The following is a 16,169-nucleotide window of genomic DNA, read 5'->3' on the forward strand; positions in this document are numbered from 1 at the left end:
GAGAGAAGGGAGAGTTTGTGGGATGGGGGTTTAAAACTCAGATCCTGCGCGGACCAGCTGGCAGATGTGCTCTCGGACATGTTCAACCTCTCCCTACTCCATCCTCACCTGCTTCAAGAAGACCACCATAATACTGGTGCCAGGAGAGTGATAGAGAACCTAGTGGAGTGGTGTAATAACAATATTCTCTCCTTGAATATCAGCAAAACTAAAGAGCTTGTCATTGACTTCAGGAAGCAAAGTACTATACACACCCCTGTCTTCATTAATGGGGCCGAGGTGGAGATGGTTAGCAGCTTCTAATTCCTAGGTCTGCAACAATCTGTCCTGGTCCACCCACATCGAAGCTGCGACAAAGAAAGCACAACAGCTCCAATACTTCCTGAGGAAACTAAGGAAATGTGGCATGTCCACATTGACTCTAACCAACTTTTACAGGTGCAGCATAGAAAGCATCCAATCTGGCTGTATCACAGCCTGGTATGGCAACTGCTTGACCCAAGACCGTAAGAAATTACAAAGAGTCGTGAACAGAGCCCAGAATAAAGAACATAGAACAGAACATTACAGCGCAGTACAGGCCCTTCAGCCCTCGATGTTGCGCCGACCTGTGAAACCACTCTAAAGCCCATCTACACTATTCCCTTATCGTCCATATGTCTATCCAATGACCATTTGAATGCCCTTAGTGTTGGCGAGTCCACTACTGTTGCAGGCAAGGCATTCCACGCCCTTACTACTCTGAGTAAAGAACCTACCTCTGACATCTGTCATATCTATCTCCCCTCAATTTAAAGCTATGTCCCCTCATGCTAGACATCACCATCCGAGGAAGAAGGCTCACTGTCCACCCTATCCAATCCTCTGATCATCTTGTATGCCTCAATTAAGTCACCTCTTAACCTTCTCTCTAACCAAAACAGCCTTGAGTCCCTCAGCCTTCCCTCATAAGACCTTCCCTCCATACCAGGCAATCTCCTCTGCACCCTTTCCAATGCTTCCACATCCTTTCTATAATGCGGCGACCAGAATTGCACGCAATACTCCAAATGCGGCCGCACCAGAGTTTTGTACAGCTGCAACATGACCTCATGGCTCCGAAACTCAATCCCTCTACCAATAAAAGCTAACACACCGTACGCCTGCTTAACAACCCTCTCAACCTGGGTGGCAACTTTCAGGGATCTATGTACATGGACACCGAGATCTCTCTGCTCATCCACACTGCCAAGAATCTTACCATTAGCCCAGTATTCTGTCTTCCTGTTATTCCTTCCAAAATGAATCACCTCACACTTTTCTGCATTATACTCCATTTGCCACCTCTCAGCCCAGTGCTGCAGCTTATCTATGTCCCTCTGTAACTTGTAACATCCGTCTGCACTGTTCACAACTCCACCGACTTTAGTGTCATCTGCAAATTTACTCACCCATCCTTCTACGCCCTCCGCCAGGTCATTTATAAAAATGACAAACAGCAGTAGCCCCAAAACAGATCCTTGTGGTACACCACTAGTAACTGGACTCCAGTCTGAACATTTCCCATCAAACACCACCCTTTGTCTTCTTCCAGCTAGCCAATTTCTGATCCAAACTGCTAAATCTCCCTGAATCCCATGCCTCCGTATTTTCTGCAGTAGCCTACCGTGGGGAACCTTATCAAACGCCTCCCATCCATTGACTCTGTCTACACCTCCCGCTGCCTTGGGAAAGCGGGCAGCATAATCAAAGACCCCTCCCACCTGGCTTATTCACTCTTCCAACCTCTTCCAGCTTCTTCCCTGCTGTTACCAGACACCTAAATCATCATCTTATAGACTGATCCGATCTCTTCACACATCTTCTCTACTGAGTAGTACTGCACCCCTGTATGCTTCACCCAATGCCTGTGCCTATGTATTTACATTGTGTATTTATGTATGCCTTAAGTTTTTTCATGTATGGAATGATCTGTCTGAATCGTACGCAGAACAATATTTTTCACTGTACCTTGGTACAGGTGACCATAAACAAATCCAATGCAATCCTTCAACCAGGGAATGGTGAGAATGTGGAACTCACTGGCACAGGGACTGGATGAAGGGAACAGTTTAGATGTAATGAAGGGGAAACTAGACAAACACAAGAGGAAGCGGGGAATAGAGGATGACAATGAGAGATTTAGATGTGGAGAGATGGGAGGGTGGCTCCTTTGGAGCAGAAACACTGAGCTGGACTGGTTGTGTCCAGTGGCTTGTTTCTGTGTCTTGTCTCCTGTGTAACTTCAGTCCTGAAGGTCTGGTTCTAACTTTTAGACAATGCCACCTATTCCTAGACTGTCAAACCTGCAGCGGGAATTTATATTTCCCCTCTGTTCATCTTAAAGTGTTGATTCTGCTGTTACTGTCACTGTTAATCACACCCAGAACTGAACCATGTTCATTCTGACAATTGGGGTTTATTTCGAATCTCTGTAACTGAGCTGGGCTAGAGTTTAACATCTTGTTGTTTGTGAAATAAATCAGCTTTGTCTCAAACACACTGTGTCAAGTCCTTGATTTCTCCAGGGGAAAAGGAAATTAACTGATGTCCTGTCACCGACTGTTCTATTTTTGGACCATTTCTCCTTTCAGATTTATACCTTTGGTTACTCTCCATGTACAAGTCCCAGCTCCCCATACCTTCCAGATTACCTCTCCCAGCCTTCACATCCAGGGAAGCTTTCGGTGTTAAAAACAGAAAATGCTGGAAATAATAATCCAAATTTTCCCAACTGCCAGTTGATTTTGTCCCAGACAATTGGCTTCAACTTTCCCCAACATTGATGTGAAGCTGATTGGATGTAATTACTGTGCTTGAGAACAGGGATGTAACAGTTACAATATGTCAGTCCTTTGGAACCACTGCTCTATAAGGAGCATTGGAAGCACTGGATGTGGGAAAAGCAGTTTGCTAATTTAGTAACAGTGGAGGAATGGATGGGGATGGGGGTGAGGTAGAGCTGGGTGATGTCAGTGTACATGTGAAAACTAACACGGTGCTTTTGGATGACATCACCTAGTGACAGCGTGCAGAAGAGAAATAGGAAGGGCCGAGGATAGATCCTTGGGGGGACACCGAGTACACAAACTTTAGAGAGGAAAGGGAGGTTGTAGATGGGGCATTAGATTTCAAGGATGGTGGGATCAAAGGTTAATTTTTAGGCTGTGTGACAACGGTGGATTTCAAGGTAAGAGGAACAGTACCAAGAGACAGATCGGGGTGTTAATATCGGCTAAAATAAGCAAACTGGATGTTCAGCAGTTTCGTGAGAATCGGGTGAAAGGAACAAAAGGCAAGTCTCACGGACAAGATGAGCTCTGAGCGGGCATGATGGGATAGCTGAAAAAGAGGGGAAAGATGTGAGTTCAGAACTTGGACAAGAAAGGACATTCGAGGCAGTTTTACTGAGTGGTTTGGTGGAAGGCAGAGGAGCAGAATCAACTGATCGGATTGTTTCACTGGGTGGGATTTTCTGGCACTTCATGTCCTGCCAAAGGCCAACCCCATTGCGGCAGGGTCCCCATATAACTGGGCTGGTGGTTATTAACAGCAGCAGAAACAGACTCAAATGAATCATCTTCAGTATTTCATGTGATTAACAGGAAAATCCAATCACTGTAATCATTTGTGACCTCGCTGCTGTCTCAGCAGATGGGATGACTGAGTGAATCCCTTCCCACACTTGGAGCAGGAGAACAGCTTCTCCCTGGTGTGAATGCGCTGGTGTTTCAACAGGTTAGATGAATGACTGAATCCCTTCCCACACTCAGAGCAGATGCGCGGCCTCTCCCCAGTGTGAATTCTCTGGTGTACGGGTGAGTAATGATGATTTCCTGAACCCAGTCCCACAGTGGGAGCACCTGAACGGTCTTTCCTCAGTGTGAACACGTTGATGGGTCACCAGAGCTTTTAAAGCACTTCCCGCAGTCCAGGCATTTAAATGGTCTCTCGTCAGAGTGAACCCGTTGATGGGATGTCAGTTCCACAGAACTTTTAAAGCACTTCTCACAGTTCAGGCATTTAAAAGGTCTCTCCTCAGTGTGAACCCGTTGGAGTTTCAGCAGGTGGGATGACTGAGTGAATCCTTTCCCACACATAGAGCAGGTAAATGGCTTCTCCCCAGTGTGAATTTGCTGGTGTTTCAGCAGGCCGGAAAACTGAGTGAATCCGTTCCCACACTCGGAGCAAGTAAATTATCTCTCTCCAGTGTGAACTCGCTGATGTGCCAACCGGTGGGATGACTGAATAAATCCCTTCCCACACACACAGCAAGTGAATGGCCTCTCGCCAGTGTGACCACGCTGGTGTCTCAACAGGTTGGATAACTGAGTGAATCCTTTCCCACACTCGGAACATGTAAATGGTCTCTCCCCATTATGGTCTCTCTGATGTTTTAGCAGGCTGGATGACTGAATGAATCCCTTCCCACACTGAGGGCAGGTGAACGGTCTCTCCCCGGTGTGACTGCGTCGATGGGTTTCCAAGTCAGATGGATAACTAAATGCCTTCCCACAGTCCCCACATGTCCACGGATTCTCCCCAGTGTGACTGCGCTTGTGTCTCGAAAGGCCAGAAGATCGACTGAAGCCTCGACCACACACAGAACACGTGTACGGTTTCTCCCCACTGTGAACAGTGCTTTTTCCTTCCATGTTCAAAATCTGACGATATTCAAGTTCTGATAAATTATACAACTCTCGTCAGATCCTGCTGTGGTGTTTGGTTTCAATTTCCCAACTTCAAATCCTCCCCTTCTAATGACCTGTGAAATTGATTTAAAACAAAAAAGGGAGTGAGAGAGAACCCACAAAAACACAAATGTAGGTTGTGAAGTTGAACTGAATGATTCTGGTCATTTGTGCGCCGGCATTGGGAATAAGTGACCATGAAAACTGCTGGATTGTCATAAAAACCCAACTGGTTCACTAATGTCCTTCAGGGAAGGGAATCTGCCTCCTTGTCTGGACCTACACAGGCCCGGACCCCTACTTGAGGAGAGAACAAGACAGAGGGAGCGAAAGGGGAGTCGTGGGAGCGTTGAAGTTGTGGGGGGGCGGAGGACACAGGTGGTGAGAGAAACTCATCCAGAATTTTCACAGAATCTCCCAAACCCTCAATCTCCACCACCTAGAAGGACCAACATCGCAGGTAAATATGAACACCATCACCTCTAAGTATCCGCCCAAGTCACACACCGTCATGACTTGTCTGACTTCCAGTACTGGATAAACAGAAATGTTATACATTGGAAAGACCAAAGCAATTCAGTCCTTGCTACTCCTTGGCCACAGGCTCCATCTCTCTCCCTGGTAACTGGGTGAGTCACAAAGTGATTGTTCACAAGCATCGCAATGTATTTTATCCCAAGATGAGTTTTCAACTACATAGTCACATTATCACCAACAACCTCTCTTTCAACTTCAGTGTCAGCTCATCCACTGCTGAAACCATCATCCATTCCTTTGTTACCTCTGGATTTAACTATCCTAACAGCACCCCCTCCCATATTTAACCTCCCTGTAATCTTGAGGTCATCCACAGCTAGCTCTGCGGTCCATGTGCTTACTCACACCAAGTCTTGTTCATCCGGCACCCTGAGCTCACTGACCAACAAAGGCTCCTGGTGAAGAAACATCAATTAAAAAAAAAATTATCATTTAATAAATGTAAACAAAAATTCCGGAAATACATCGTAGGCCTGGCAGTATATGTGGAGCAAGAAAACAAGTTCCTGTTTCGAGTCTGTCTGACTTTTTTCAGAGCACTAAATCACCTCCTTCTGTAATGTGATAATTCTATCATTGCACTGGGGGCAAGGGTCCAATCTCTGCAACCAACACCCAACCCCATACAGACCGTTTCTCAATTGGTTTTCTAGATGAAACTCCTGAAAAAATACTGCAGTTGCTGGAAATGTGAAATAAGGCTTCCTGCCCCAGGATTACTCATGGGTCTGTACTCATTGGAGTTCAGAAGAATGAAAGATTGTATTATAGATCATAGAATTTACAGTGCAGAAGGAGGCCATTCAGCCCATTGAGTCTGCACCGGCCCTTGGAAAGAGCACCGTACTTAAGCCCGTGCCTCCACCTTTTCCCTGTAACCCCACCTAACCTTTTTCGACACTAAAGACAATTTAGCATGGCCAATCCACCTAACCACATCATTGGGCTGTGGGAGGAAACCGGAGCAGCCAGAGGAAACCCACGCAGACACGAGGAGGACATGCAGACTCCGCACAGACAATGACCCAAGCCAGAATCGAACCTGGGACCCTGGAGCTGTGAAGCAACAGTTCTGTGCTAACCACTGTGCTATCGTGTTGCCCTATTATTTAAATATATAAGATTCTAAGGGGGCTTGACAGGGTAGATCCTCAGAAGATGTTCCTTTTCAGTGGGGCAATCTAAAACCAATGAACAGTTTAACAATTAGGTGTCCCTAGATTCATACTATATGGCGAAATGTATTCTCTCTGAGAGTCATCGGCCTTTGGAATTCCCTTCCGTAGTGAGCAGTGGAGCTTGGTTATTGAATATATTCAAGGCTGTGTTGCACACAGTTTTGATCTACAAGGGAGTCAAGGGTATGGGGCAGTGGAGTGGGCAGGTAGCAAAGTGGAGTTGAGGTCACAATCAGAACAGCCATCAAATTATTAAATAGGGAGCAGACATAATGAGCCGAATATCCTGTTTAAATTCTAATATTCTTACGTTTTTTGTTCACCGGACTGCCGTGCATTCGCCCCACCGCACATTGTCCATCCCTAACTCAGGTCTGTTAGGTCGGAGCTGCTGTGTGCAGATTGAGATGAAAATCAAGACTCCGCGATTCTCTCTCCTGGTCACTGGGACCCTGAAGCCCCGCCCCCCAGCTACACAAACAAGACAGTCCCGCATGCGCACTGCTCCTGCTGAAACACGATGGTCTTCAAACCTGGGCCTATTCTCAGGAAAAAGCCTCCGAGCGACAAACTCCGGACCTGCGGGGTCATATTTGGGTTTGGGGCCATCCCGGGAGTTTATGAAGCCTCCCACCCCACCCTCACCTCCCGGCTCCATTCCTCCCTCCGCCTCGCCCGCTCTCTCCCATTAACAAAAACCTCTCCCGCACTCACACACCTCTGAGCAAGGTGACACTGCGCATGCGCACTGACCTCCCGCAGTGAATAGGGCACATTCACACCCGCAGGGAATGCTGGGTAATAGTTGCGTCGTCGAAGCAGAAGAAAAATGATTTCTTACGCAATTGTAACGAATTAACAAATTCAACAGACAAACTATTGCGAATATCTGCGCAAACTAAGGGATTATTCCTGGTATGATCGAGTAGATGATCGATGTAGCATCCTCCCTGTCACAGGCACTGGAGAAGATGGGTGCTGCCGATCTTAACACCTACTCCCCCCGTTAGACACAGTTCAATGGGAGATAAAGTGATGTTAAAAATATTTCTAAAAGTGGCTGACTAGTCGATCGGTAAGACTCAATCACTGTGGTGCAATTGGTCAGCTATTAAGACAATGGTTGGTGGTCCGAGACCATCCGGGTTGAAGCTCACTAATTTTGTCCCAGTCAGTATTCATTGTCACAGTTCCAGGTTACAAAGAGGGGTCAAATATAAGCAAAAGATAATTCTCAATTCCCTTCCATTTAACTATATTTGACTTTGTTCAAAAGCTGTCTGAGGTCAGACTGAACAAAGATTCATGGAATTTGTATTACCCAGTGACATACTTTCTTTTCTTGGTCAGTCATGTTTGCAATTCAATGTTGTATATTTCAGAGTTATTCCGAGTGAAGACTCGAGGGGTATTGAATTCAAAATGAAGTCAGATATAACAAATAAATATACTGATGTACGACATTGAACAATGAAACATATTAAGTAAAATTAGTGGAAATTTTCTGTAGGAAGCTAAGAATGATGCATTAATAATTGAACAGAAAACACTGTTCCGTTAGATATTTGCTGAACACATGCTAAAGTTCAATACAAGTTCTATAGCTTGTGGTCTTACAAGTTGAAACATCTGTTTTAAAGGAACAGCTGTCTTCATGTAATCAGTGAACTGGCCTCTCAGCTGAAATATTGAAAGCTGCAGCAAGACTGTGCAGTTGAACGTTGCTCAGGTCCATTGGTACTGTGTTTCCAGCTGTTTCTGTAGCGTAGAGGTTATCACATTCACCTAAAGTGCGAAAGGTGCCTGGGTCGAAACTGGCAGAAGCATCAAATGCTTCTCATTTATGATGTGGAGATGCTGGCATTGGACTGGGGTGGGCACAGTAAGAAGTTTTACAACACCAGGTTAAAGTCCAACAGGTTTGTTTAGAATCACTAGCTTTCGGAGCGCAGCTCCTTCCTCAGGTGAATGAAGATGTGGGTTCCACAAACACATATGTAGAAAAATTCAATGATGCGAGATGGTACTTTGAATGCGAGTCTTTGCAGGTAATTAAGTCTTTACAGGTCCAGACGGTGCGACTGGAGAGAGGGATAATCACAGGTTAAAGAGGTGTGAATTGAATGGCGGAGCAGATTTGATGGGCCGAGTGGCCTAATTCTGCTCCTGTGTCTTATGATGTGAAGAAAAACATTCTGTGCTGCATGTGGGATCATGAATGCACTGCTCGAAAATGTGGTGGAGGCAGATTCAATTGATGCCTTGAAAATAATTGGACAACTATCTGTTACTATCAGATCAGCCATGACCCTATTAAATGGTGGAGCAGACTGGGCTGAATAGCCAACTCCAGCTCCTTGGTCATCTGTTCGTATCTTTTGAGGAGAAATATATCTGTAGAGTTCAGGGCCAATGACAGGGGATTGTGACTGCTGCAGAAAGTTGGCACAGATACAATTTGTTGAGTGCCTTTGTTTTGTGCTGTCACCTTTCTATGCCACTGTGTTATGAGGGAAATGCAGTGCACCAATGCAAGAGAGGCAGATTGCTCCCTCGATATGGATTGGATTGGATTTGTTTATTGTCACGTGCACCGAGGGCCAGTGAAAAGTATTATTCTGCAAGCAGCTCAAACAGATCATTTTGCACATGAAAAGAAAGTCAACTCAAAGAAAATACATAATAGGGCAACACAAGGTACACAATGTAAATACATAGACAAAGGCATTGAGTGCTGTATACAGGAGTGTAGTATTAATCAGGTCAGTCCAAAAGAGCGTTGTTTAGGAGTCTGGTAATAAGAACATAAGAACATAAGAACTAGGAGCAGGAGTAGGCCATCTGGCCCCTCGAGCCTGCTCCGCCATTCAATGAGATCATGGCTGATCTTTTGTGGACTCAGCTCCACTTTCCGGCCCGAACACCATAACCCTTAATCCCTTTATTCTTCAAAAAACTATCTATCTTTATCTTAAAAACATTTAATGAAGGAGCCTCTACTGCTTCACTGGGCAAGGAATTCCATAGATTCACAACCCTTTGGGTGAAGAAGTTCCTCCTAAACTCAGACCTAAATCTACTTCCCCTTATTTTGAGGCTATGCCCCCTAGTTCTGCTTTCACCCGCCAGTGGAAACAACCTGCCCGCATCTATCCTATTGATTCCCTTCATAAATATATATGTTTCTATAAGATCCCCCCTCATCCTTCTAAATTCCAACGAGTACAGTCCCAGTCTACTCAACCTCTCCTCGTAATCCAACCCCTTCAGCTCTGGGATTAACCTAGTGAATCTCCTCTGCACACCCTCCAGTGCCAGTACGTCCTTTCTCAAGTAAGGAGACCAAAACTGAACACAATACTCCAGGTGTGGCCTCACTAACACCTTATACAATTGCAGCATAACCTCCCTAGTCTTAAACTCCATCCCTCTAGCAATGAAGGACAAAATTCCATTTGTCGTCTTAATCACCTGTTGCACCTGAAAACCAACTTTCTGCGACTCATGCACGAGCACACCCAGGTCTCTCTGCACAGCAGCATGTTTTAATATTCTATCATTTAAATAATAATCCCTTTTGCCGTTATTCTTACCAAAATGGAAAACCTCACATTTGTCAACACTGTATTCCATCTGCCAGACCCTAGCCCATTCACTTAGCCTGTCCAAATCCCTCTGCAGACTTCCAGTATCCTCTGCACTTTTTGCTTTACCACTTATCTTAGTGTCGTCTGCAAACTTGGACACATTGCCCTTGGTCCCCAACTCCAAATCATCTATGTAAATTGTGAACAGTTGTGGGCCCAACACTGATCCCTGAGGGACACCACTAGCTACTGATTGCCAACCAGAGAAACACCCATTAATCCCCACTCTTTGCTTTCTATTAATTAACCAATCCTCTATCCATGCTCCTACTTTCCCCTTAATGCCATGCATCTTTATCTTATGCAACAACCTTTTGTGTGGCACCTTGTCAAAGGCTTTCTGGAAATCCAGATATACCACATCCATTGGCTCCCCGTTATCTACCGCACTGTTAATGTCCTCAAAAAATTCCACTAAATTAGTTAGGCACGACCTGCCCTTTATGAACCCATGCTGCGTCTGTCCAATGGGACAATTTCCATCCAGATGCCTCGCTATTTCTTCCTTGTTGATAGATTCCAGCATCTTCCCTACTACCGAAGTTAAGCTCACTGGCCTATAATTACCCACTTTCTGCCTACCTCCTTTTTTAAACAGTGGTGTCACGTTTGCTAATTTCCAATCCGCCGGGACCACCCCAGAGTCTAGTGAATTTTGGTAAATTATCACTAGTGCATTTGCAATTTCCCTAGCCATCTCTTTTAGCACTCTGGGATGCATTCCATCAGGGCCAGGAGACTTGTCTACCTTTAGCCCCATTAGCTTGCCCATCACTACCTCCTTGGTGATATGAATCCTCTCAAGGTCCTCACCTGTCATAGCCTCATTTCCATCAGTCACTGGCATGTTATTTGTGTCTTCCACTGTGAAGACCGACCCAAAAAACCTGTTCAGTTCCTCAGCCATTTCCTCATCTCCCATTATTAAATCTCCCTTCTCATCCTCTAAAGGACCAATATTTACCTTAGCCACTCTTTTTTGTTTTATGTATTTGTAGAAACTTTTACTATCTGTTTTTATATTCTGAGCAAGTTTACTCTCATAATCTATCTTACTCTTCTTTATAGCTTTTTTAATAGCTTTCTGTTGCCCCCTAAAGATTTCCCAGTCCTCTAGTCTCCCACTGATCTTTGCTACTTTGTATGCTTTTTCCTTCAATTTGGTACTCTCCCTTATTTCCTTAGATATCCACGGTCGATTGTCCCTCTTTTTACCGTCCTTCCTTTTTGTTGGTATAAACCTTTGCTGGGCACTGTGAAAAATCACTTGGAAGGTTCTCCACTGTTCCTCAACTGTTTCACCATAAAGGCTTTGCTCCCAGTCTACCTTAGCTAGTTCTTCTCTCATCCCATTGTAATCTCCTTTGTTTAAGCACAAAACACTAGTGCTTGATTTTACCTTCTCACCCTCCATCTGTATTTTAAATTCCACCATATTGTGATTGCTCCTTCCGAGAGGATCCCTAACTATGAGATCCTGAATCAATCCTGTCTCATTACACAGGACCAGATCTAGGACCGCTTGTTCCCTCGTAGGTTCCATTACATACTGTTCGAGGAAACTATCGCGGATACATTCTATAAACTCCTCCTCAAGGCTGCCTTGACCGACCTGGTTAAACCAATCAACATGTAGATTAAAATCCCCCATGATAACTGCTGTACCATTTCTACATGCATCTGTTATTTCTTTGTTTATAGCCTGCCCCACCATAATGTTACTATTTGGTGGCCTATAGATTACTCCTATCAGTGACTTTTTCGCCTTACTATTCCTGATTTCCACCCAAATGGATTCAACCTTATCCTCCATAGCACCAATGTCATCCCTTACTGTTGCCCGGATGTCATCCTTAAATAACAGAGCTACACCACCTCCCTTACCATCCACTCTGTCCTTCCGAAAAGTTTGATACCCTCGGATATTTAACTCCCAGTCGTGACCATCCTTTAACCATGTTTCAGTAATGGCCACTAAATCATAGTCATTCACGATGATTTGCGCCATCAACTCATTTACCTTATTCCGAATACTACGAGCATTCAGGTAAAGTACACTTATGTTGGCTTTTTTACCTCTGTTCTTAATCTTAACACCTCGATCAGTAACCCCTCCTAAGTTATATTTCCTCTTAACCTTTCTCCTAATTTTCCTTGTCGTCGAACCCACATCTTCCTGTAACAACCTGCCGCATCGCTTACCATTAATGTTTTCACTTCCCATTTTATTTCTTTTAGTATTCCTGGTCCTATTCACTGAGCTCCCCTCTGATACTGTACCTTGTACTGTCGCCCTTTTTGATTTTTGACTCTGGCTTCTCTGCCTTACACTTTCCCCCTTACTGCCTTTTATTTCTGTCCCTGTTTTACTACCTTACAACTTCCTGCATCGCTTCCTATCCCCCTGCCACATTAGATTAAACTCTCCCCAACAGCTCTAGCAAACACCCCCCTAGGACATCGGTTCCAGTCCTGCCCAGGTGCAGACCGTCCGGTTTGTACTGGTCCCACCTCCCCCAGAATCGGTTCCAATGTCCCAGGAATTTGAATCCCTCCCTCTTGCACCATCTCTCGAGCCACGTATTCATCCTCTCTATCCTGACATTCCTACTCTGACTAGCTCGTGGCACTGGTAGCAATCCTGAGATTACTACCTTTGAGGTCCTACTTTTTAGTTTAACTCCTAGCTCCCTAAATTCAGCTTGTAGGACCTCGTCCCGTTTTTTACCTATATCATTGGTGCCTACGTGCACCACGACAGCTGGCTGTTCACCCCCCCCCCCCCCCAAATGTCCTGCAGCCGCTCCGAGACATCCTTGACCCTTGCACCAGGGAGGCAACATACCATCCTGGAGTCTCGATTTCGTCCGCAGAACCGCCTGTCTATTCCCCTTACAGTTGAGTCCCCTATCACTATAGCCCTGCCATTCTTCTTCCTGCTCAGCTGCGCAGCAGAGCCAGCCACGGTGCCATGAACCTGGCTGCTGCCGCCTTCCCCTGGTGAGTCATCTCCCTCAACAGTATCCAAAGCAGTATATCTGTTTTGCAGGGAGATGACCGCAGAGGACACCTGCACTGCCTTCCTACTCTTGCTCTGTCTTTTGGTCACCCATTTACTATCTAACTCAGTACCTTTCACCTGCGGTGTGACCAACTCGCTAAACGTGCTATCCACGACGTCCTCAGCATCGCGGACGCTCCAAAGTGAGTCCATCCGCAGCTCCAGAGCCGTCAAGCGGTCTAACAGCAGCTGCAACTGGACACACCTCTTGCACGTGAAGGAGCCAGGGACAGTGGACGTGTCCCTGAGCTCCCACATCGCACACGAGGAGCATGACACGGGTCTGAGATCTCCTGCCATGTCTTAAACCTTTGGTTAACTTCAACAATTTCAATTTCCCCAGAAAAAATTTAAATAAATAAATAAACAATGAAGAAAAAAATAAATAAATATACCAATGAAAAGAAACAGAAAAACAGAAACACTACTTACCAGTCACAAAAAGCACTTCCTCCCCACCCAGCTTCGAATTCCCACCTCGATTCAAATTCCCAAACTCACTCTTTGCTGTCTCACTCCTGGCTGTCTTCTCTGTCTCACTGGGAGAACTCACTCCCAGCGAGGAAGAAGCTGTTTTCAATCTGTCCGTGTGTGTACTCAGACTTTTGTATGTCCTGGCCGATGGAAGAAGTTGGAAGAGTGAGTAAGCTGGGTGGGAGGGTCTTTGATTATGCTGCCCGCTTTCCCCAGGCAGCGGGAGATGTGAAATGAATGAAATGAAATGAAATGAAAAATGAAAATGAAAATTGCTTATTGTCACAAGTAGGCTTCAATGAAGTTACTGTGAAAAGCCCCTAGTCGCCACATTCCGGCGCCTGTTCGGGGAGGCTGGTATGGGAATTGAACCGTGCTGCTGGCCTGCTTTAAAAGCCAGCAATTTAGCCCAGTGTGCTAAACCAGCCCCTAGATGTGGATAGAGTCAGTGGATGGGAGGCAGGTCTGTGTGATGGACTGGGCTGTGTTCACTACTCTCTGAAGTTTCTTGCGGTCTTGGGCCGAGCAGTTGCCATACCAGGCTGTGATGCAGCCAGATAGGATGCTTTCTATGGTGCATCTGTAAAAGTTGGTAAGAGTCAGTGTGGACATGTCAAACTTCCTTCGTTTCCTGAAGAAGTATAGGCGCTGTTGTGCTTTCTTGGTGGTAGCGTCGATGTGTGTGGATCAGCACAGATTTTTGGTGATGGAAACCCTGTGCCCAGTGCAGGAGAGGCTGGTTGTTGGGCAGTGTGAGCTGAACATACATGGCTGGATAAAAACTAAGGCAGATGTCAAGACCCTTGGAGTGAAAACAAGTCTGGAGGGAGTGGGTCAAAAAACCTGGGGAGTTGCATTTTGCATGAATCGTGAGTGTGACCCAGTCACAATTATGAACAGTAAACAAACCTATCACTGGTTTGATGAGATGATTTACCGTGTCCCAGGTGTTGTATATACTGTACATACTGTAGATCAGCCTGCTTGCTGCCCATGTCTAAGTGATATCAGAATAATGTGCTTCGGTATTAAATAAAGTATCCAAACCTCTCATTGTGCTTCATGCCCAGCATCTTGCCTAACTGTGGATCTTCTGTTTTGCTAACTGGGAAATAGAATCTTCCTGTTTACTAATGGCTCTATGGCGGCTGCGTTACCCAGAATCCCCCGCGCTGCAGAAAGTTCCCGATCAGTGAGTGTACGAGGCCAGTGCGCAGGTGCAGTGTGGGTGTGTGCTCCGAGCATGCTCAGTGTCAGTCATGGTGAGGGAGTGAGGAGGAGCTGGGTTGAACACAACAGTGAGCTGTACCCCTGTGAGAAGGGCATCTCCCAGTCTCTGTTTGACTCTCCTGCAGCTTCCTGTCATGATTGAGTTGGACAAGGAACCCTCATCATTTGAGCTGGAAAAGGCCATTGATTGCTGAGCAAGCAGAAAGGTGCCCGGCAAGGATGGAATTCCAGCTGAACTGCTCACACACAGAAAGTCCCATCGACTGTCACACCTTCCTGCCCGCCCCTTTTGGGCTGTGAGACTGGTCCACGGAACGTGTGTGATGCAATAAAAACAGCAGTGACAGAGGAGCCGGCATCAACTACAGGGACATCTCACTCCTTAGAGTCAGGGGGAAGACGTTCACTTGGGTGATGTTTAAAAGATTCATCTACTTGCAGACTGAGTGTATCCAGAAGCACAGTGCGGTTTCTGTGCTGATCGATCTACAGTGAACGTGATCTCCTCCACACACCAGCTACAAGGGAAGAGAACAATTGGGATTTGATCAAAAGTATCAGTGCTGAGAAAGTGAAATGTTCTAATTACTGAATGAAAGTGAACTTTTCATTGTGAATCACAATTTACTGGTACAATTGGAAAAGGCACCAAAACGTTTCAATCTCTGAAGATAAACTTCAGCCTTGAAGTTATGTTTCGGAGCTCACAAGCTGTGGGAAGCTTTGCGAATGTTTCCCCTTCCCTTTTGTAAACAAGCAGAGAAGTTAACCCTTTCCCCTGACAGCACGGCAACAATTTGAAATAAAGACTTTGACTTTTAAAGATTTGGCTTCATCCCATTTGTCGGGGTCATATTCCCATGCAAATCATCGTGGGCGGGATGGAAATTTGCCGGAACATTTTTTTTTTTTACAATCCTGATCTTTGTCACAAGTAGTCTTACTTTAACGCTGCAATGAAGTTACCATGAAAAGCCCCTTGGCAGCACATTCCGGAGCCTTTTCAGGTACACAGAGGGAGAATTCAGAATTGCCATGTGAGAGTACCTTTAGGAACTGGGTGTTTATCCAATAGCTGTAGTGGATGTACCTTTAAGAAATGGTGTTTATCAAATAACTGCAGTGAAGACAGACAGCCCAGCTCTACCCACACTCTGATATCATTGCAGCTATTTGATAAACACTCATTTTTTAAAGGTAGAGCTGATCTTCCAACCAATCGGAGTGAATGAGGGGTGGGGCTGATCCCAGATCTCCCTCATTGGCTGAGACTCTATCATTTTGAGTTCTTCCCATTGGCCACGTGGGCGCGGGTTCCAAAACCTCATTTCCT

General features: G+C 45.5%; 1 protein-coding gene across 1 annotated transcript in view; it reads right to left on the bottom strand.

Annotated features, from left to right (window-relative positions):
* Nucleotides 1-7,034, bottom strand: part of LOC140417870 (uncharacterized) — a 30,152-nt gene extending 23,118 nt beyond the window's left edge. The window contains exon 1 of the mRNA XM_072501307.1: nt 6,735-7,034. The gene's annotated coding sequence lies outside the window, so the exon portion shown is untranslated. The remainder of the gene's footprint in view (nt 1-6,734) is intronic.
* Nucleotides 7,035-16,169: the final 9,135 nt, after the last annotated feature.

The sequence above is a fragment of the Scyliorhinus torazame genome, chromosome 5 (assembly GCF_047496885.1).
Source record: "Scyliorhinus torazame isolate Kashiwa2021f chromosome 5, sScyTor2.1, whole genome shotgun sequence".
Taxonomy (NCBI): domain Eukaryota; kingdom Metazoa; phylum Chordata; class Chondrichthyes; order Carcharhiniformes; family Scyliorhinidae; genus Scyliorhinus; species Scyliorhinus torazame.